The sequence below is a fragment of the Agelaius tricolor genome, unplaced genomic scaffold (genome assembly GCF_023055355.1).
Source record: "Agelaius tricolor isolate 1412-34295 unplaced genomic scaffold, bAgeTri1.0.p SCAF_8, whole genome shotgun sequence".
Classification (NCBI taxonomy): Eukaryota; Metazoa; Chordata; class Aves; order Passeriformes; family Icteridae; genus Agelaius; species Agelaius tricolor.
In genome coordinates, this window is record NW_027269268.1 from 25,397,475 (window position 1) to 25,419,191 (window position 21,717).

General features: G+C 38.1%; 1 protein-coding gene across 1 annotated transcript in view; it reads left to right on the forward strand.

Annotated features, from left to right (window-relative positions):
• Window positions 1–21,717, forward strand: part of TLL1 (tolloid like 1) — a 125,581-nt gene that overhangs the window by 2,770 nt on the left and 101,094 nt on the right. The gene's annotated exons all lie outside the window — the stretch shown is intronic.

A 21,717-nucleotide genomic window follows, 5' to 3' on the forward strand; every position in this document is an offset into this window, starting at 1 on the left:
ACAAGAGATAGGTAGGTAGGTGTATGAAGAGTTACCTGTGTGTAGTTCCTCTTAGTCTTAAAAGCTATCACTTTGAGGATGTCTATCCAGTGAAAAAAACTATTATTTTGTTTGCTTCTTAGTGTGTGGTAGTTCTTCAGAAATAAAAATAAATGTGCCTCAATGCTGCACACTGGGTGTGTACCATGCTTTCATTTTTTAATAAAAAATTGAAAGCTCTATATATCAATGAAACTGATCCTCCAAGAGTATTTCCCAATTTACTTTTCCTGCTAGATCTTCCTTAAAGGCTTCATTAATCTCAGCCTGTAAAGTGCCTGATCAAAGATGCTGGGAGCAGCGGGTGCTCAGCCTCTTTTAGCAGCACAGCCCAAGTGTGTGTTCTCCCTAGGTCAGCTCTTATCGTCTGGGGTGGGTTTTGGGCTCCCAGGAGTAAATTTACTGATCTCTGCCATTAGGATGGGTTCCACAGTGAGGCCCTATAGAAGGACAAAGCCAGGCTTCACACTCAGGGGTGTGAGACGTTCACACTCAAATTTGTGTGTCACTCAATGCGCAAGGAAACAGGATAAAATAAGAGAATTCTTGCTGAGATAAGGTATGCAAGCTTTGTAGATATAATTAACACCTGCTTTTACTGCATCTTGAGGGCCTGCAGCTGAGCCTGTAAAAGTGCCTTTTTTTTAAGCTGTTCAGGTTGGTCAGCTGGGTCAGTGTTTTCTGTTAGGAACCAGATAGAAGTGAGTTTCTGCAGCTTAGAAAACAAGCTAAGCCATTTATGGTTTTACCTAGTTCAAAAATTTCAGTGATACCAGTGCAAATCTTAGACATGTTAGAATAATTTGACCTACCCCCAAATATGCAGATGCAAGATTGTTTCACCTGTATTTTAGAAGTTATTTGCATTCAAATTTTCTCCAGTGAGTGGTGTTTGCTGCTTAGTTTTCTACTGAATAGACTACGTTTGCAATCTTGTGACAGAAAGCACTGCACATGAGGCATGAGATCCATAGTTAGATGAAGTTATAATTCTATAGCTCCTTATAGATAACTATTTCTGTTGAATAAATGTTCTCTTGGTAGGTCCTTTTCTCCCTGTTTTATTGTGAAAAAACTGAAGGAATTTACCAGAAACACAATGTGGCAGCCTCTAAGGGGTTATTTATGGGTATTCTGTGGGGATTTTATGGGTGCTATATATGTGTTTTAACTTTTTCACAAGGAAGGGATCATTTTAGTGGATGTGCCTAGAATCACACTGTTGCTTTGACTTAAAACTCCCAGGAGCAGCACAGTGCGGGATGCTATAGAGGCTGAAAAGTACATTTTATTACAATATTTCAAACTTTGTGAAAAATCTACAGATAACAGATGTCTGTCAGATGCCCTGTAGAACTAGGAGGTGTTTCTGGAGCTGATGTTGCCATTTGCATCTAAAACAGCAGCTATTTTATGCAACAACCCCAAAGTACAGTCTCAGTAGTAAAGCCAGCACATCAGGAGCCCTGGAGCTTCAGGGAAAAGAAGGGCCTGGAGAAATGCTGTGGTGCTCTTGGGGAGACAACCATTGGAAGGAAGCTGTTGACATTGTGCAGAAGGACTTGATGAGCTGTGTGGTTTCCCGTAGGTTTGTCTGCAGACCTTTAACCTGTGTGTGAATTTTGGGTCACGCTACTCCTCCTTCCAGCAAGAATCCTGGCACACTGTAGCAGCGGGATGTGATGTAACGCAGTTTCTGTGCTTCTGATGTCTCGGATATTTCCTTGTGTCTCTCTGCAGGATATTGCCCTCAGTGTTTACCGTTGTGAGTTCAAGTGTAAGGCATTCTTAGTTCATCTTCAAGATGTAATTTGCCAGAAGATGTGAAACTGGGAATGCCATAGTCTTAGGACATAGATCAGCATTTGCATAATCAGATATCATTCCAAAGAAGAAAATGCTGGGTTAGATTTCAAGGGGCATCATCAGACTTTTCAGATTGCAGCATGCACCTGCATTTATTTGTGGATTCCTGAGGTTTTTCTCTTTTTTTCCATTCTTACCACAGTTTATGACTTATTCAGGATATCTGCTGAGAAACATAGAGAGTGAGATGGCTAGAAAAATAATTTCCCATCCTGTAATACTTGTTCATAGCCTGCACTTAGTTGATATTCAAGGTTTTTTGAAGGCTTTTGTTTTGTTCTCTCAACAACTTTGTTTTCCTAAAACAAAGTAAAGCAAATAAAAAAGGTGGGTGTACTCTGGTGTGGTCTTCCAATTAAAATACCATGAACTGTGGGAGATTAGGCAAGAAGTCTTAGTTCCGTTGGATAGCCACAGTGCTGAGGTCTCTTTCAGCCTCTGGACAGCTGACTGTCCTCAGATAAGTCTCTTTTAGCATTTCTTCTGTAAGGTATTTCACTTCCTAAAACAAATGTTAAAGGTTTGGGGAATAAACTTGTAGTTGAGTTCCTTGGGCTATTATTTTTCCCTTTTGTGGGCCTGTTTTTTTTTCAGTAGAAATTTTGTCTTGTACTAGGAGAAACTTTCCCAAGGAAAATGTCACTGAAACTTTTACAGTTTTCACTGCCATTAGCTTGGATTACTCCCCCTGCCAAAACCCAGTTAATTGGGATTTTTTTCCTTTCAAATGATGCATGCATTGCTCTTATGTTTTTTCCCCTCAGTGAAGCTAGATAAAAATGTCAAAAAAAAGAATATTGTAAACAAGCAATTAAATTTAAAGCTTTATACCTTGAAAGTTGGTTAGCATGCAGTTATTTGACTAAGAACAAATTCAGTATGTATGCATGCCTGCCTGCTTGAGAATTAGAGAAAATTAAGACTGACTGTACTAATTTCTCCATTTCTCCCTCCTGTGAGAATCTAAGGAACTACTTTGTTTACTTTGCACTTTCATAAATAATAATAAAAAAGTTTGGACTTAAAAATAATAAAAAGGTATGTAGCAGGAAAATTAGTATTTCCCAGATCACTGAAGCATCTAACCTAATAATATATTTTATTGGTAAAATAGCTGAATAGGAAAAATTGATAGTAAATGTTGAGTACAATTGTTATGCAGTGTCATCTGTAACCGCAGTCTAACTATTGTTTCCTGATGTTGTAGCAGCAGCATTCTATACTGCTACATTTTTATTTTAGTTTCCCTCTCGTGCTCTGGGACATGTGTTCAGTTGTAAGCATTCTAATTGTGCATTCTGGTAATAGGAAAATTCTTAAAACCTCTGATTCTATATTTTGAATCTGTTGCTTGGTTTAGGTAAAAGAGATCTTTCATATTTATAGTTCAGTCATGTAGTAGACTCTTAAAGCTATATTGTGCAGTTTGTACTAATATAGAGGTTGTGCTGCTAATATTACTTGCCAGACTGACAGAACTGTGACTGTTCATGTGGTAAATGCATAGTGTAGGCAGCTGAAAGAGAAACAAGCTTTTCTGAATAGTCTTCCCAACTGGTTCCCATCCTGCTGTGGATAAACTTATATAAATAAGACTACTGAGAAATGTAGCTTTTGCATATTCCCCCCCCCCCCAGAATTCTCCACCATTACTTTATCTTTTATGCCCTTAAATGTAGTATCTCGACACCTTTGAAAGAGATTTGTGAAAGCATAAGGTTCTTTTCCTCCTCAGCTTTGTTGAAAAGATTAATTCAGTATGAAATTCTGGGAAAACTACATTAAATGAGTATGTTTTATGTTCTAACTTTGTGAATGTCCTTCCACACCAAAGGCTCAATTTCATGTCCAGAGCACTTTCCATAGGCGTCTGTTTCTGAATACATATCCGGTGTGTCGAACGAGTGACCTGCAAGGAGCAGCATTACATCACTGCAAAACAAGGCTAATTGACAAATCTAATTGAGCTTGGAATCAAGTCCCCAAGGCAAACTCTGAAACACTCACCACACCTGGATATCTGCATTATGTCATTCTGATTGCCCCTCTGGACAATAGGGTTGATAGGCTTATGACATAATTTCATTCACTTCTTTTTGGAGAGAAAATGATGTCTGTGGTGCATGGTGGTGACAGATGGTCTGTAAAATGGAAGAGCTGTAAGACTGGAGAGTCAACTTCTGGTTTTCACAAGCACAGTGGACCTTGTGGAGAGGAAGACTTCTTTTTTCTGTTCCTGGATGCATTATTGTAGTCTAAATTTTATAACAGTGAATGAACAATGGAAGAAATCTCTAGTCTTTGTTTAGACAAGATGTGTTTATGCTTAAACCGAAATAGCTTTTTATAGTCTGGCTTTCAACCTAAGAAAAATGTTCTAGTATTTATTTTTTGTTTCTACTATGTATCTGTAGAAAAGATAAATTCTAAGAGCAGTGTTATACAGGGAAAAACTAAGCTTTGGCCTTCCAAAGCTTTCAGTTGGATGAGCAACATTTCATAGGGTTTTTCAGAGTTTTCTCAGCCTCTTTAGGACCTTTCTAACCTCCTTGTTTCAGTCATTAGTGAATGCAGTCCATACCCCCCATTCTTAACCAGAAGCAGCTTCTCTCCACCTCCCTACTACATCTCTTCAGAGTAACAGAACTGAAAGTGTGACTAGAGAAATCTTTGTGTATTTTTAGTTCTGTCTTGTCAGGATATTTTTCTTGGCTGAGAGCTAATGGGCAATCTGTTAATGTGTTTTAATGCATATTCATTCTTTGTGTCTGCTGAGTATCTTCTACTTCTTTTCCTATAGTTTCTTTCATTGTTACTATGGCAAGTTTCCTTGCTTCTGGATTCATTCCCCCTCCACTGAATGCACTTTTTACTTGTTTTTCAGCTTTTCCTTGTGCTGCCTGATTGGTCTTCTTCTTTTCCCTGTTTTCTTCCCCTTGATGTGTTATTCTCTTGCTTACAACTATCAGTTTTTCCCTCGAAATAGAACTTCTAGCTCATCATCAGGCTTTCTGTAAGATTGTCCCCTAGTGCTTTGATAGCTCTGGAGCAGAGAAACTGGGCACCTGTGAGCACAGCTGGAAACGAGGAGGAGGAGGAAGATGAGTGGGCTGTGTGTGACCAGCATGTTCTCAGAGGCCTCATGCTGGATGCTCAGTGGGCTGCAACGCTCTGTGAGGCACTGCACAGCCAATCCTGAAATATCCAGCTACAAATGTTTGTGCAGAAAACATACAGCAACCTTCTTTCTCTGCTGGGCTCCCGTACCTAAATATCAAGATTTGATGTGAAGACAGCCCCTTGCTGACCAACCAGAGCAAGAGTACTCTAAGTACTTGGAGTGTAAAGGTTTCTTTGGTTTTACTTTTTTATTAAAAAAAGGGTTTTTGTTTTTGCTTTTGTATAAATAGTAGCACAGGAGAACAGGTTGAGCTGGCAAGTGTGAAGGTGGAGGCTGTGCTGGGGACATATGCAGAGAGTGCTGGTGTGTGACCCATGTGAGTGATTGCTCCTGCAGGCTGCTACAGAGGCAGCTCCCACTCAAACAGACACTCCCAGATGGCTTTTTTTTTTTTTTACTTTTGGCTTTTTGGGGGGAATTTTGCCTGAGTAATGGTCTGCAAGTGCAAATGTTGAGTGACTGTGAGTTATCAGGTGTTTGAAAATATTTGAGCACAATCAGAGAGCTCTTACAGAGCGATAATGCTCCAAAATTTAGGTTTGTGGGTTTTCTCTTCAACATTACAAAACAGAGATTCTCAAGACCAAAGTGCCAAAAAATCAATATTATCCTAAAATAACTCCTAATTTTTTTCTTGAGGTGTGTGAAATACAATGCCTAATAGGATATGCAGTGTTTATTAAACCAGTTTCTTTGCTATATATACTCTAATGATAAAAAGGTCCATCAATAATTGACTAGAATTGATTTTGAAGTTTTTTCCTTCATTTTGATGGTCATAAGTGATGCCTTGATCAGGAAATAACCAGCAAAATTAGGACACAAAATTGCAAAGGAAGGATGTTTATTTTAAAATTAATTTCCAGTGTATTGACATCTGACTTTGGAAATTCTCTATCTTGCTGTCCTCGTGAATGTCATGTCTTTTCCTACAGAAACTGAATGACAGGGACACATTGCTGCATTTGAAAGGTGCCAATACCTCTCCAGCCACATTGTGATCCCTGGATATTGCAAATTGTACGGTGGAACTTTAGTATCAGTTCTTGTAAGAAGTGAGGGGACAAGGACATCAGCTGGGGAGATTGTATCAAAATAGTTGCACAGATGAATTACATTATTTTCATGCTGATAGCAGCAGTTAAATATATTCCTAATAACAAGTGTAATTGTTATCAAACAAAAATAAATTAATTTTATTGGTGTCTGATATTTTAATAGGTGCTAGTTAGGTCTGTTCTTGCTGTCATGGGCATTGTGGCACTAAAGACCTTCAACACTTTTCACTTTCCCAAAAGTGGATAAAGAATTTTGCTTAGGGCACAGTGATTGTCCAAAGAGAACTTCTGACGTTTCCAGATGATGTATTCACATAAGGAAAGAAAATAATTTCAGATGGTTTTTATATAATATCAAGAATTATTTAAACAGTTTACTTGCAGAGTGAATTATATTTGCTTTCATGAGGAGTAGTTTTAGAACAACTCTGCGGGTGTGAGAACATGACGATGAACTGCCCAATTTCTCCATCTGGTAAAATGTCCTTATATTTATAACAAATTTGCATACATCTTCTTTTTCACTTGTTCTTGCTTTTTTCCCTTACTCAACATTACTCTTACAATTGTGCTCTTACTTCAGCTTTATTTGTAGGTAGGTTATGACACACTTTACAACTGTCTCCATACTTATATTCCTGTAGCTTCATCCCCTGTATAAATGTATAGGCAAATGGATAAATCAGGTATCTTGTGTTCAGGCAACATGCTTAGCCCTTTTCTAACGAAGAGTGTAGTCCATGAAAAATCGCCATCACCATGTTGAAGGCATGTTAGCCATTTTTGATGATGTTCATTTTAGTACCAGGATCTTTCATATGTCCGTCAGCCCATCCTTTTGCCATAATATAAACTGCTCAGTCTTTAACTATGGAACTCTTCAAGACTATTGATTCAGGACTGAATTGTGGAATCCTTTTTCTGTTACTGATATGCCATAATTGCATTATGTTCTGATAACTTACAGAGATGAATCTTTTATGCTTGGAAAAGAAATTGTTAAAGAAAAACCCAAAATAAACCCTTAGACAAAACACAATTATTCAGCCTGTAAATAGCTAAGGAACCAGGCTTGCATGGGTATTTAATTCCCCCAAGGTTGCATTATTGGAAAAACTGTTTAATGAAAACAGGGTAAAAAGTTGTTCAAGTTAGCAAAGAGAAAATGAAAGAGAAAGAACATGATAAACATGAACAATTTCAGAAATTATACAAGAAGATAAAATAGAAGATATTTGTTTCTACTTCTATTAGTCTGTTAAATTCTAAAGTGGAAAATTCAAAACAGAGACTAAGAGACATGGGGATTTTATGCAACTTTTTTTTTTGATTGAAATCTGCTAAAAGATTCCATGGAGTCAGTGTTTGGATATATGATATGACATTTACATAGGTAGCAGGGCTATCTGGATGGCTGGTATTTAGTAATGGTAACAATAATGATTTTCAAGTGTATGTATACCTCAGGCTTCAGAGTTCAAACCAGTATGTAGTAGCTTGAAACAAGGATGAACCCCAATATGTGGCAAAATTATGCCTGTCTACCTAGTGCAAATTCTTGTTTCTTTCTGTGAAGCAGCTGGTGGTGACTGCTGTCAAAGACAGGACCTTGGATATGATCCAGTGTTACAGTTCCTTTGTTCCTCAGCCCTCCTTAAGTGCTATTTCAAAAACTCATGTCTTGTAGTATGCCTAAAAAATAAATGCAATTTAGCTGTTTTGGGATGTGAATGAATTTCAAAGCTCAATATCGCTGAAAACACATTGACCAACTATAGCTGATGAAAATGAATGTATGCAGGCATACAAGAAGAAAACTGCATTTAGCTGTGTTTGAAGATTGTCAGTATGGGTCCAGTGAAGCACTTGTACACATTTATCTGTAAACCACATGTATGCACACACTCACCTGACTACCTAAGGAGCTACCATGGAAGCAAAGATGCCTGTAGAACTATCTGTAGAGGCTCTTTGAAGTCATGTGTACAGATTGTGTGGGTGCTGTTCTTCTTTTTGCTTTTCCCCCACTTACAAATGCCAAGATAACTTGTGTGTAAATCTGACCTAGAGGCCATTGGACTCACTCAGTGTGTTTCCAGTTACTTTAGAGATAATGTTTATAGGTGAATAAGTAATAAGCAGAGCTGACTAATTCACTTCTGTGTACTTGTATGCATGTGCTCACATGCTTTGCAGGCACATCAATGAAGGCAGTTGGATTTTTGCCCCAGTTTCTGTAGTTGTCATCACTAACACAAGAGTATCATGAAATCTTGCATTCAGTGACCTTGTGATTACAGGTTCTTTCTTGCTGGACTGGGGTGTGAAAAAATCCAGCAGCTTGAAGAGCATCTGATTTTCTCTTTTTTCCCTTTATGAGAAGCTGCAGGATAAGACTGGATTTTGATTACTGCAACAATTTCTCAACCTTTAGAGATAGGTTTCTTCTTGTCACAGCTGAATACTCTATTAATTGGGCAATCTGATAAATGGCTCAAGTTGCTGATAAACATGATGGTTGCAGTTGCATATACAGTTCCTTATCTGTATAATTTCAAGAAATGTAAAGTCAAAGATAAGAAGCCATTTGTTACAAAATACAGCAGGCATGTGAAACTGGTGTCAATCATGTACCATTAGGTGAAGTTTGACAAGCCCTGAAATCTTTAATCACAATCAAAGCACTGAAATCTTCAGTGATTTGCAATATCCCCAGATTACCACATTTTCTAATCCAGAGGCTGCTAGGAGATGAAGAGATCTTGGAAAACTAGGAGGAACAGGTGTACTAGTGTTCCCATTTATTTATTAAATTGAAGAATTAGTTAATGGCAAAATAAGAAGGGAGCAGAAAGTAATTTTTCCCCACAGCTATGTGTAGTTTGGATGGATTGGAAAAGCTCTAGATTGCTGTATAGAACTAAGTAACCTTACAACATAGCCTAACTCTGTGCAAATCTTGCATTTAACCACATAGTTTGTTACTTTTGTGTTTTGAAAACTTCTGTTTTCTTTCTGATGTTGTTTCTTTGGTGTGTTGAACTTAAATCATAGCCAGAGTGAGAACTGCAGGTGATAAATGAGTCTAGATTTGACTGAGGATTCTTGTTGAAGAAAGTTCTTGGCTTTATTTACAAAGTTTTCTGGAGTAGCTTGGTAAGGGAAAGAAGTAAGGAGAAAAATCTTTCCCCTTCATGAAAATATTAACTTTCTACAGCTTTTTGATCCTTTTATCACTAAATTGCAGGTGTAGTAGAGACCAGAGAGAAGAGGAGAGGGGTTTCCTGTTTTTTTTCCAGTTTTTTATCTGCATTCTTGAGGATGAAACATTTTCACACATGAAATACAGGTGAAAGTACAGAAACCTAGTCCACGCCTTCTGGATGTTTTCATTCATAATATCTTTAATTTGGAAGAAGCTGAATTAAATATGAATTGTACTGCTGATGGATCAGAGTCAGTGTGTCTGCACAAGTGAAGCATGAGTAAAGAGAATTTATAACATACGCTTCCCTTTGCATTATGGAAGAGAGCCAAACACAAAGATGCCTCCTAGATCAGTAATGTGTTTATGGATATATCCAGATCTTTTAGCTGAAGCTAAAATGTTAGGGAGAGATGCAAGCTATTCTATGGTGCTTTAAATAAAAAATGTGGAGAGCCAGCTAAAGTCATGACAATCTTTATCAACTTGGAAAAAATTAATTTTTCTTGGCTATTTTTTGAGATTTTTAATAACGTGTCTTAGATTTATTTGGTCTATGGTATAGCATTCCATCATGTATAATGTATTTTCACTGATTTATTGATCTAGACATTCTAGGTTCAAGTTTGTATAAGAAATTGAATAACTTCCTGAATTACTCACACTTATAATCAAATCTTTCCAACTATTTTGTTTGTATTTCCTAATAATGAACAAGGTCAGACTAAATAAGAGCCACAAGGAAAAAAATCAACAAAAATAAACATAAATAGTTTATGGTTTTTTTTAATTCTAACTACACGATCTTATAGAAGATGAAAAATTATTTGACCCTTGGTTTCTGCTCCCCTAATCTGGCTTGTCTTCATTGACCTAAAGTATCCTAGGTTTTATCAGTGGAGAAATGTTTTTCTCCTTCCGACAAGCAGATGATGTGTCACCAAAATTAGCAAAGACGTAGATGAGATTTTGGATGCACTTGCACGTGCTAGTGAAAAAAGTTAACATTCCCACTCTTTGTGTGATTTCTCAGTTGTGATTCCTTTTATGCTGTACTGATATGGAAATAATTTGTACAGCTGGCTGTCCATTGGAAAGGAGAATGTGCAATGTTTGCTCCTGCACTAATGGAGCTACAGGGATTCCTTGCCCCCCCCCCCGTCACAGACAAACAAACACTGCATCTTTCCTTCCTGCCCTCTTCAGGATCACTTCTGGATTTAGTTTCCCTCCCTGCTTGTTGCCTGAGGAGTCACAGGTATCTGTGTTTAAGGCTGGATAGGTGCTTAGAGAAATCATAGAGAATGAGTTGTTTGCCAGGCAAAGCCAGGTAATCAGAGATGGAAATGATAGGTAAATTACCTTATATGAGTCTTCTCCTAACAGAGGATTTCCAGCAGAAATTTCTGTGAGAGCTTTTTTTCTGCAGATCAAACTGCTCTCTGTAGTTTGTCTGCTGCTAAAGTAGTGACTTTTAATAAATGATACACATATTGAAATTCCTAGTGTTATTTTGTTCCAACCTGTTGCTCAGTTAAATATGGATGAATTGTTCTTGCTCAGATCTTTTGATTTTGCTTTTGGACACTGCTGTGGATTGTTCAGTAGCTCTTACACCTGGTAGAATGCCTTGGCTTATAAAGATTTTGTGTCGGGAAGTTTGTTACGCTTTTTCTTTCTGTGAGATTGGTCTAAGAAAAGGTAGCTACCTTCCTTGCCAACTTTGCATTTCATCTCTTTGGACTGTCATAGCTAAAATAGCACCGCCTTGTATCCTGCTGTGGGATACAGCAGATCCAGCAGGTGGGATGGGGAAGAACCTGCAGCAGTGATGTGTTACACACCCTGGATTGTGTTGGATGGGCTATGATGTGGACTGTACAGCAGGGAGCTGTGCTCTGGGCAGGGACCCACAGCAGCCAGTGAAGGTACTGTGTTTTGGGGTTTCTTTCCCCTTATGATATAGTAGTGTTTTCATTTTTTATCTGACTTTTGTGTCCTGGCCCATTTATGTATGAATACTAAGTGCTTTATGTGCTGCAACCTATAGGCTGAATTCTTCACTCAGGCTGTACTTCCTCTTAGGATCTCTTGTTACTTCTAATGAGATGAATGGCATGGTGGCATTCACCTTAATGAAGTCAGAACTTAAGGCTGAAGAAAAATTGTATTTAGGGTCACTATACTGAAACTTACTGGAGGTGTATTTTTTCAACAATCCATTACAGTGGAGTCAAGAGATAACTGGGTAATTATGGTGGTAACTGTTAGTTTTGGTATTTTGTTTTATATCTATATCTATATCATCTATATCTATATCTATATCTATATATATGTGCAGGCATTGCAATGGGAGGATCTTTTTAAAGTGAATTCCCAAGCATAATCAGCTGTTTTAAAGCAAACAAATAGTTGTTAATACACAGTAAAAAGCAGATAATCCATGTAGTTTAGGAAGCTCTTTGAATTGGGTGCAAAGAAAAACTAATTTTAAAAGCTTTTGTTGTTGCTCCCCCTTTACAGTAGGAAATTATATGGAGAGAAGATAGCAAGGGGGAGCATAGAGGAACTGTTCTGTGCTGTGAGCCAAAGGACATCATTAGGAACACTCCTATTATCTGGAAGCCTGACTTCCTGTCTCAGTTTCCTCGTGGGTCTCAATGAATGGCAGAAGAAATGGAACACTTTCCTGCTTGGCCAAAAACTCTGCTAAATTACTCCTTTGGCTGCATGCCACACCACACTCTGGAATAAATCCTGCAGCTCCCCCCTGAGTCTGGAGGGTACTTGCTGTAGTTCCTTGGGGCTGGTGGAGTGACTTTTCGGAAGTCCAGGAATACTGTAATGCTTCAGGTGTCCTTTTGTACATCTTGAAAAAATCTTTTTGTGATAGAGACCAAGAGATGCATTGATATTTTATTAGTTTAAGCTTCCATAGGATGCTAAAGAACTGCAAGTATGTTAGGATTTTCATATTTGGTAAATGATTTTACTACAATGAAAACAGTGTTGCATGCCTTGTAAAATATACCAGAAACATGTGTAAAATAAGACTTTAGACATGCATTCAACCAAATAACTAAATTTCTGGGTTTTTTTCCCCCATAGTTTTGTTATGTGACAAAATTATTTTATTACTTTTATTCCAAAGTATAAAAATAAGGTAGTAAAAACTTTTGTATATAGAATAAAAAAATTTCAGACATCTTATTGAGTGTGGTAGATGATGCATCTTCTATGCATAGAGAGGAATTAAAAGAATTTTTTCTTTTTTTTTATTTCTGGTCGTTGGTACATTTCTTTAACATGCATATTAGCCCCCAAAACTTTCAGTATCTTCTCTTAGCTCTGATCTTAATTAAAGCTGCAGCACCAAACTTTTGATTCAGTTGTTACTGGCAGTTTCTATACTTTCTATTTTAACTGCATTTGGCAAGTAAGAACCTTGCAGCTGACTCAAAGGAAACTTGGCGAAATATACACCATTTCCCAATAGCCTTTCTCTATAACAGAAGATATATGGGACAGTGTTTAATAAATTTTGTCTTGTTTTGCATCCAAGAAGAAAAATATTCTTAATTCTCTGGAGCAGGGAAATGCTTACCATAGTTAGTGTTCTGTATCTGTCATCTTTCAAGGGTGACAAGCAGCTGTCCAGCTGGAAAAGTTGGGCATACTTGGAAAAAAGTACAGAAAATGCTTAATGCCACTGGTATATTTCAACAAGAAAATATTGATCTGGTTCTGGTTTGTTCAGCTTCTTTTGTTTTTTGTTTCGTTTTGTTTTGTCTTGTTTTTTCCCCTGCTAGTTTGTCTCATAGTTTTTACTGTGTGTTCCTTGTTCAGGCTTTCCTGAATTTACTCTGCATGACTTTCATGGTGTACCAGCACAGAGGGTGATGTGAAACAATGCTTCTGCCACTGAAACAGCTGTCAGCTTCATCTGTCTGGATGCAATTGTGCCATACAGGCTTGATGCTGAGGTCACTGTTTCTTTTTTTCCAAGGGAGCAGAAGTGCTAGGTTATGCTCATCATGCCAACCCATCCTGTAGTCTGTCTTCAGACTCCTTTGTATAGGCAGCTAAATGCTTTCTAACATTTCTTTCTAATGCCCTTGGCTGACAGTCAGTGCTCCCAGCCTTGATACCTGTGCATTCTGAGACTTGGCACTAGTGGAGGCATAGTGGGTGGACTTTTCTATCTGTTGGCTACAGGAGGAAAGCAGAGAGTTCCTTTTTTATAGCAGTTTATTGATATTAAGGTCATGATTTTGAAAGCTTAAAGTTGGGAGACCTCCTTTTTCCCATTGCTTCCCCTCCCTGAGCAGTAATACAACCCTGTTCTTTCTATTGAACCTAAGAGTGCTCTCCCAGATGTCCTTTTCCTATCTCCTCCTGATGCAGAAGAAGGAGAGACTTCTGTGCCTGTCCAGTTTTCAGAGAGTCACTAGTAAGATGCAACCAAAAGTTCCTCATCCTTTGCACTCATGGCACAAAATGTAAGATTTCAACTAACACAGTGCAGAAACATCGATTTGTATTGTTAACATGGGTGTATTTCAGTGTCTGTAGTTAAGAATTTCTGGTTATTTTAAAAAGGTGTCATATAGTTACACATGATAAAAGAAAAACAAAAAACCCCCCACCCTTCTTCATTAGAGTATTTTTTGAGCTCCAAGGAAAGAGAGCATTAAAGGTGCAGAAGGCACTTTAAATACATATTTCCAATTTGTTTTGATTCTGTATTTGTGCAAGAGGAACTCCTCTCACCTTCTCTGGTCTAAATGAATTCCTATAGTTAAATGTAGATGTTCTTTCTGAGAAAAAGTTGTAAGCTAGCAAATTCTAGCTATTGTCCTTCAAACAGGACAGAATTTGACTCAACTATTTATGTTATTTTCATCCTGACTTTTGAAGTAAGGATTTGGGTCCAGTATTGAAGGTTTATCTTTTAAGGACTTGAGTGTATTTATGGTTTACCACTATTGCATATCATCACATTATTTCACTGTTTAATATCTCTATTCACTATGTAACATTTGTCTAAGGATTTCATATCACATGATTTACCCCATGGAGTTTTTGCTTTCCTGAGTTTCTTGTGTTTTACTTTTTTTTTTTTCCCCTCAAAGAGTTCTCTGAGATAAAGTTTGCACAGAGTTTCTTCCTGATGTTTTTCTGACACTAATGTGGAAGAAAGTAGGTCTTTAGTAGACAAAGGGTACTGCCAGTTTGTGTAAGGGAGTAGTATTTCTTTATGTAGACTGGCCTATAGATTGATTTGGTGTGGATATAGCTCGTAATAAAATGCAGTATTGGTGCACCCAGTGACGTGACTGTGAGGAAAGTTTGCCAGGCATGTAGGTATAAACTGAGTTAAAAATATTCTCAAAGAGGACTGCCTGAACGAGATTGTTAAAGTTTGCCCCGACTAGATCTGTCAAGTTTCTGTTCAACAGCAAAGCTAGAAGAATAGCAAGAAACTGGATAATTCTCAAATTCTTATTCCAGTTGTTGCTTATATAAATGACGTTTTGTTTAAATTCTTTTGTATTTGGGTAGCTGTGGCAGTTTGAATTTTTTTAGATCATCAACTTAGACTTGAGATACTTATTGTACTAAACAGCAAGTCTTGGTTGTAAAATGTCTGCTTCATTTGTGTTGTCAAAATGAACATAATGTGGTTACAAAACAAGACTTCACTCTCAGTCAGCTTCATGAGGTCAATTAAACTGAGGGTGCTGGAACATCTACCCGCAGTATATGTTGACACAGAAACAGTTTGATAGATCAACTGTAACTTGAAGAAGTGCATGAACTTGGTTTTTAATTGTGAAGGTTTAATGTAGTTTGGTAATGTAAATGAAAAATGGGAACTTGCTGTCATTATGTGTTCTAGGTAAAATCTTATGGAAGCATCTGCCAGCCACTTCACTGGTTTACAGAACAGACTAATATTAAATTTAGAGAAGTAAAATCTGCATGGGGGTACTTTGTATTTGAAGATGACTTGCTTTAAAGGCTTACTGATCTGTGCAGTATGCAGATTTTTCCTGGAAACAAAGTATGTCCTTGATTCAAACCATTTACTGTACTTGCAGAAATGTTTGTGGTGTAGGAGCTCACGTTATTACAAAACAAGCCATTCCAGAGTGAACGGCAAGTACTAGTGAAAATGTTCATAAAGGTAGAAGGACATAAACTACTTGGTCACCTGAACACATTGTTTCAAAGTTCCAAGCAGCTGAGGTGGCTTGGTCTGTTCAGCCTGGAGGAGAGGAGACTGAGGGGAGACCTCATTGCAGTTACAGCTTCCTGGTGAGGGGAAGGCCAGGCACTGGTCTCTGCTCTTGGTGACCAGTGATACAACCAGAGGGAATGGCCTGAAATTGTGTCAGGGTAGGTTTAGGTTGGTTTAGGAAAAGCTTTCTCACCCAGAGGGTGGTTGGGCACTGGGACAGGCTCCCCAGGGAAGTGGTCAGAGCACCAAGCCTGGACAGTGGTCTCAGATACATGGTTTGGTTCTTAGGGTGTTCCTGTGCAGCACTATGAGTTGGACTCGGTCTTTGTGGGTCCCTTCCAACTCCGATTCTGCAAAAAAACACTTCAGTTGTAGCAAAGTAACCAATGAAGCAGCTGGCTGCTTCTGTGTCATATCTGTCATTTAGGGTCTTGCTCTCAGATCTAGCTGTGTGTCTTGGCTTTCAGCAGCAGCAAGCAACGTGTCTGTGCTGCCTGCTGCCAATACCCCATGAAAATACTTTCTGGGGACTCAGATTCCCTGATGTACAGAGGTTAAGATGGAGTAAGAAGAAATCACCATAAATCTGAGGCTTCGTGGCAGCTCTGAGGGTTTGGCACTGTGGAAAGCAGTTCCTGTTGCTCAGCCTCTTAAAGCTGGAGCACAGAAAGAGAGGTGTGGACTGAGTAACGGGCTGGGACGAGCTGGAGGAGGGTGAGAAGCTGGATGGCAGCGGGAAAACGAAACGATGCCTTTGCTGTGCAGTTGCTGGGTAATACCTAGAAAAGCTAGAATTCGTTATAGCCCAGTTAAATGGTTCCACACACAGCTGGTTACTCTTTTTGCATGTCAGGGACAGGTTTTGGTACAAATGGCATATTCTAAAGCATATGGGTCCTGCTCTCTGGTTTAATCACTTTTCCAGACAGTTTCATGTTCAAATTTGAGTGTTACAGCTCCTTAGTTTCAAAAGACATTTTTTCTTCCACACTGGTCCTCCTCCTTTTCCACTCAGGACAATATGTAGTTTTGTTGTTGACAAACAATAAATATTTTATTTAAATGTTTTTTTAATTATTAAAAGGCTCTTGTCTATGTACAGAGCCTTTTTTAGGTTTGTCTGTTAAAATGCTTAACAGAGGTATTTAATGAATTCCAGGATTTCTGTCTCCTCATCTTTTAGGGGGATATTGCTGGAACACAGTCTTTTAAATTTGCTTTTGGTGAATGAAAATTTGGACAGATCAATTTTGTTTGTTTCTTTTCTAGTTAGACACATTCATTCCTGAACAGTCTCTGAAAGCTTTTATTGCCCTCTCGGCCCATCACAGACATCCTTCCCAGGAGTGCACCTCATGGAGTCAGGCTGTTGTGCACCAGTAGTCTGGAACCAGGCATCACCTTTCAGTTTGCCCAAGACACAGTTTTGTTAATGGAAACAGCAACAAATAAAAACTTGAACCCTGACTTCTGAATAATCAGGTAAAGTTTCTTTAGTGTAGGTCTGACCTTTGCCTTCTATCAGCACAAAAAACACCCTGAAAAGCAATAACAGAAAAATAACTTTCATCTTACAAACCATATTCACTTTTGTGAAACAGAATTGCTGTGTATCTATCCAGTATTATTTTGTTTTCCAGTGGACTTCCCTTCTAGAGCTTGCAAGTTATAAGGTTGTCTCTGGTTTTGTTCAATATATCTAGAAAAGCTCCTATTATATTTTTCTTTTCTTTTATTGTTTATACTGGCTGGAAGAACAAAACTAAAACTTTCATCTCAGGTTGGAACATAATTTGGTGTGATTGCTCAGCTTCTGATCTCACTACCAAAAACGTCTTCTTTTAGGAGTTGATAAAAATATTTGGCTCTGTTTCACCTCAGTCACTCTTGGCAGTTCTTCATCTGCTGTTCTGGGGTTTCCATCTGCTCCTTTATGCTGCAGTTTCTTCTTCAAGCCCCAATTCAGCAGCAACAATTGCAAATAAGTGAAAACATCACTGATTTTTCCGAGGGTATGGGGTTGGATGCAGGTGCTGTTCTGCATCTCTGGCAGAATCTTCCAGGATTTTATCTCTCTGCTAAAAGGGAGAATATGGCAATTCCCTGAGGCTTTGAGTATTCCTTTGTTCTTCCTCCCTCACAGGTGTCCAAAGATTTAATCTAGAGCTGTATACACTACTCTAACCTGAAACCAACAAATCTATGAAATTAAACATGTTGCAAGGGCTAAGGAAAATATTTTTTTTTAATCTAATGAACTTTTCAAATTAAAGTCCTCTTAGTTACAGAAAAAAGTGTATGAATGCATGTGAAATTAGATTTATTAAAAAGCTTTTATTAAGCTTTTTCCCAGTAACTTATACTTGCTATGTTATTTAAACACTTTTAACTTAAAAAAAAATCACAACTCATAGTAGGGGTTATTGATGCTGAATAATCATTTGCTCTCAAGTGATTAAGCTGCTAACCAGCACTCTATATTAAAAAAAAAATCACACATATACATGACTGTCTGCTTACTTACGTATTTCACTTTCAAATGTGTTTGCCATTTCACAGCGTTTTTCACCTCTTATCCATGGATTTTTATTTTTTTTTTTACAGAAAGCACAATCAAAGTTTCCTTCATCATCTAGCTGGTGAAAATGTAATTGCAGTTGTGTAGTGCTGGTGTACCAAAAGGCATATCATTATAGCAAAACCCCTATATTCGTTACTCGTAGGAGACAGCTTGTCTGACTTAATGTAAAGCTTAATCAGAAGGTTTAGAAGGGGAAGTAACAGAAGAAAAAAGACCTTAGTAGTGAATACATGCATAATGAATTGATTCATTCAGTGCTTTCCTTGTATTTTTTTTTCACTTGCTCTTGCAATGTACATTTTGTCATACTGAGAATTTAATTAATGGTAGGGGAAAAAAAGGTAATAGTCCTGTGTCAGCCTAGTACTGACATTTATGACAGCCTCCTATTGAGTTAGCAGGTTTTTTTTTTTCTATAGAATGCTGAAACTTATCATGTAAAAGCTTTTTAATAACTTTAACAGTGAAAAAGATTATTGAACAAAAAAGTGGTTTAATAAAAATCTTTACATTATCCATTTACTGAAGCATGCCTTCTACACAAGCTCTTGGTTTTCTTTCAAACAACTATTTTATATATCCCACTAGTACTTTTTGCTGTCTCAGAGCTATAGTGTAAACTAAAGATATTTACAGCAGAAGTGTGTATGGCAGATTTTTTTTTTGTTTAAATATTATCTTGCTTTCACTTTCAAAAATAACCATGGATAGAAGTGTTTTCCTTTGACCACTACAATAGTGAGAGTGTAATATTCAGCTGCCTGAACTGGAGAGGAAGCCTAAAACATCTTTTAAACTTAAAAAAAGAGTGAATTTACGAATGCATGTTGGCAAATCAGCTTTTCGTGGTGTTTCCAGGCACAGTGATGTGATCATGGCAGACAAAACCAGCTGGAGAAATGCTGCACTGATTAATCTTTCATTCCTTACATCTTCCTAAGTCAGCTTTTAGTGTTTCCTACCAACTCTGACAGTTGAAGGCAGGTGGTTCTTTCTTTCCCACTGTACCTGGGGCAGCTGCTGGAAGAATCGGGAGTGCAGCTGGGAGCATTGCACCAGCCCTCAACAGAGTTTGCAGACCTGGTGGCTGCTGCTGTGAGCCTCTTAGCCAGTGCAATCTCCTGTCTTTCTCTCTCTAGTGCACCTTGCTGGCTAAGGATACTTCCTCTCTTCTGTCCACTTTAGAGTGTAAGAAGGCACCTGGTATGTGGAGTCTGCCTGGGAAGCTGCCTCTGTTATTCTTTCCAAAAACAGAAGGGGAGAATTGATTCATCCTTTATCACAGGGGAAACTTGTTCCCTGCTTTAAGCCCTTGAGGGTTTAAATTAAACTTGGCAAGACTTGATGTGCCCTTAGTCACAAGAATCTGTTGGATAGCCCTACTACATCATCTTCTGTATTCAGAAGTGACCTGGTTTTCACACCTGTTGGTTCTGCAATAAACAGATTAATGCAGGCAGGTGCTTACTATTATTGCCTGTTAAGTCCTGAAAAACTCCTTCCTGCTGATGTCACCATCCCTAAGGGCTGGTGGATGATCTGTTGCCTGCATGGCCATGAGGAACTGCTAGCAGGTAGGAAAATTGTCAAGGGGGAACCTTTCTCATGATGGTGGCAGGGAAGAAGAAGTGGAACAAAAAAAAGATTCTTTTTCTTTCTTGTTTTTGGAGAGTCTATGGAAGTGATAGATTTTTGGAGCTCCTGAAGAGTCAGGATCCTGAAGAACAATTTGTGAGTCAGGAAGATGTTTTTGAGGAAGGCACTTGTATAAAGGCTGACTGGCTTGCATGGGGTGAAACAATACAAGTAGTCTGGTGAGGCAGAAGCTCTGGTCAGATGTCCATTTACTGCTTCACTTTTAGTCTTAGCTTAAAAGCTTGGGAGAAATTTTACTACTAGCTTCTATACAGGCAGAATTTGTCCTTTTGTTTTACTTGTAACTAAGGAATTGTCCTAAATAGTTTTTGTTCTGACATAGTATAAAAATTTATGGTGATCAGCATCACTGTTTGTAACATACTGGGTGCCAGTGGATTGCAGTATAATTCATTATAGGTGTACATGGGTAATACTGCCTAAAATACATTGTGAGGCAGGTGGTAATGTGTGTCAGTGGAGTTGTCTGGGGTTTCTTTTGGTCATTTTAACTAACTTTGAGGTCAGACAGCTGCTACTTATAACTTCACAGCTAGGTCTGACTTGAGTCCAAGAAATTCAATGTAGAGGATGAAAAAACAATTTTGAGAAGAAGATGATTGCTGAGATGAGATTGAAGGCTCAAAGGGAAAACAGCTTCCCAGTGGCTCTGTTTTTTGATGTGAAGTACATTGTCTACCATCTTATCCTATTTATTTATTCTACATTATTCATGCCATTACAGGGATAAAAATAGACCTTTTAAAAATGGTTTTGTTTCTATAGCACCTGAGGGCTTCAAATGAAATGTATCTTGCACTCCATCTGGAAAAATGACCTCTTGCAAATTCCGTCCAGGCAAATTCTATATTTGAATAGATGAATGTTTGGCCTGGATGATCATCTTTGATGACTCAGTGCATATGCCAATATGTTGCTATTGACAAAAATGGAAATTCTGGCTAGAATATTTCTTCCAGGGACTCTGTTAGGACTTGGCCTCATAAGCTCAAATTATATTTACCATTCTTGTGGCAGTATTCCCACACTGGTTCTAGGTGGGAAACAAAACTTCCATGACAGATGTCAGGTATTGTATACTTTATTCCAGAAATTCCCAGTTGCACTGCTGTTTGAAAATACAGGGTGATGCTCTCTAAGATACTCAGGTCAGTGAAGTAGTGAGTGAATAGAACTGTTTTATAAGTCATGTTGGTCTTGTGAGCAGGTGTACTGGCTGCAAAACATAAAGGAAAAGACAGCCAAGTTTCTCAGTAATAGTATGTTTCCATAAAACTGACATTAATAGTTTTTCATTTGTTTAATGAAGTAAATGGAGCTCACAAATGCTGTGGTTTTCTGCTTTTGTGTGTTTGTCTCTTTAGAAAGATGCATTATGCAAGTTACAGTGTAGGATTTGGATGCTTTCCTTTACATCCTTCCATAAGTGGGAGATTTATTCAATATTATTGAAATCACTGTGAGTTGCTCACTTATTTTCCTCCTAGTTTCTCAGAACTCCCTCCTCCCAGTCTTCCTTAGCTTGAGAACCAGCTTTTCACAATGAAGAAAAACCTTTTTAACTACACCAAAGACACAAGAGAAAACAAAAGAAAACAAAATGCTACATATATGAAATTAAGTGTGAAAACAAGGCAGTGTTAACTGCCTATCCCCTTGGCCTGTTGAAGGCATGCATGATGTGCTGTTTATCTGTAGAGCACCTTGCCCATCTGTGGGAAGTGGTCAGGTCAAATAAATAAATAGTAGTCCAGATTCTTGAGTTTTTTACTCTGGCAGTAAATGAAATGAGACTTCTCTCATGTTAAAAGCTAAATGAGTATTTCAGAGCAATAATAAGGTGATGGAAAATACCCAAATATGCTAGTACGGAAGAGCTGTAGAAGATCA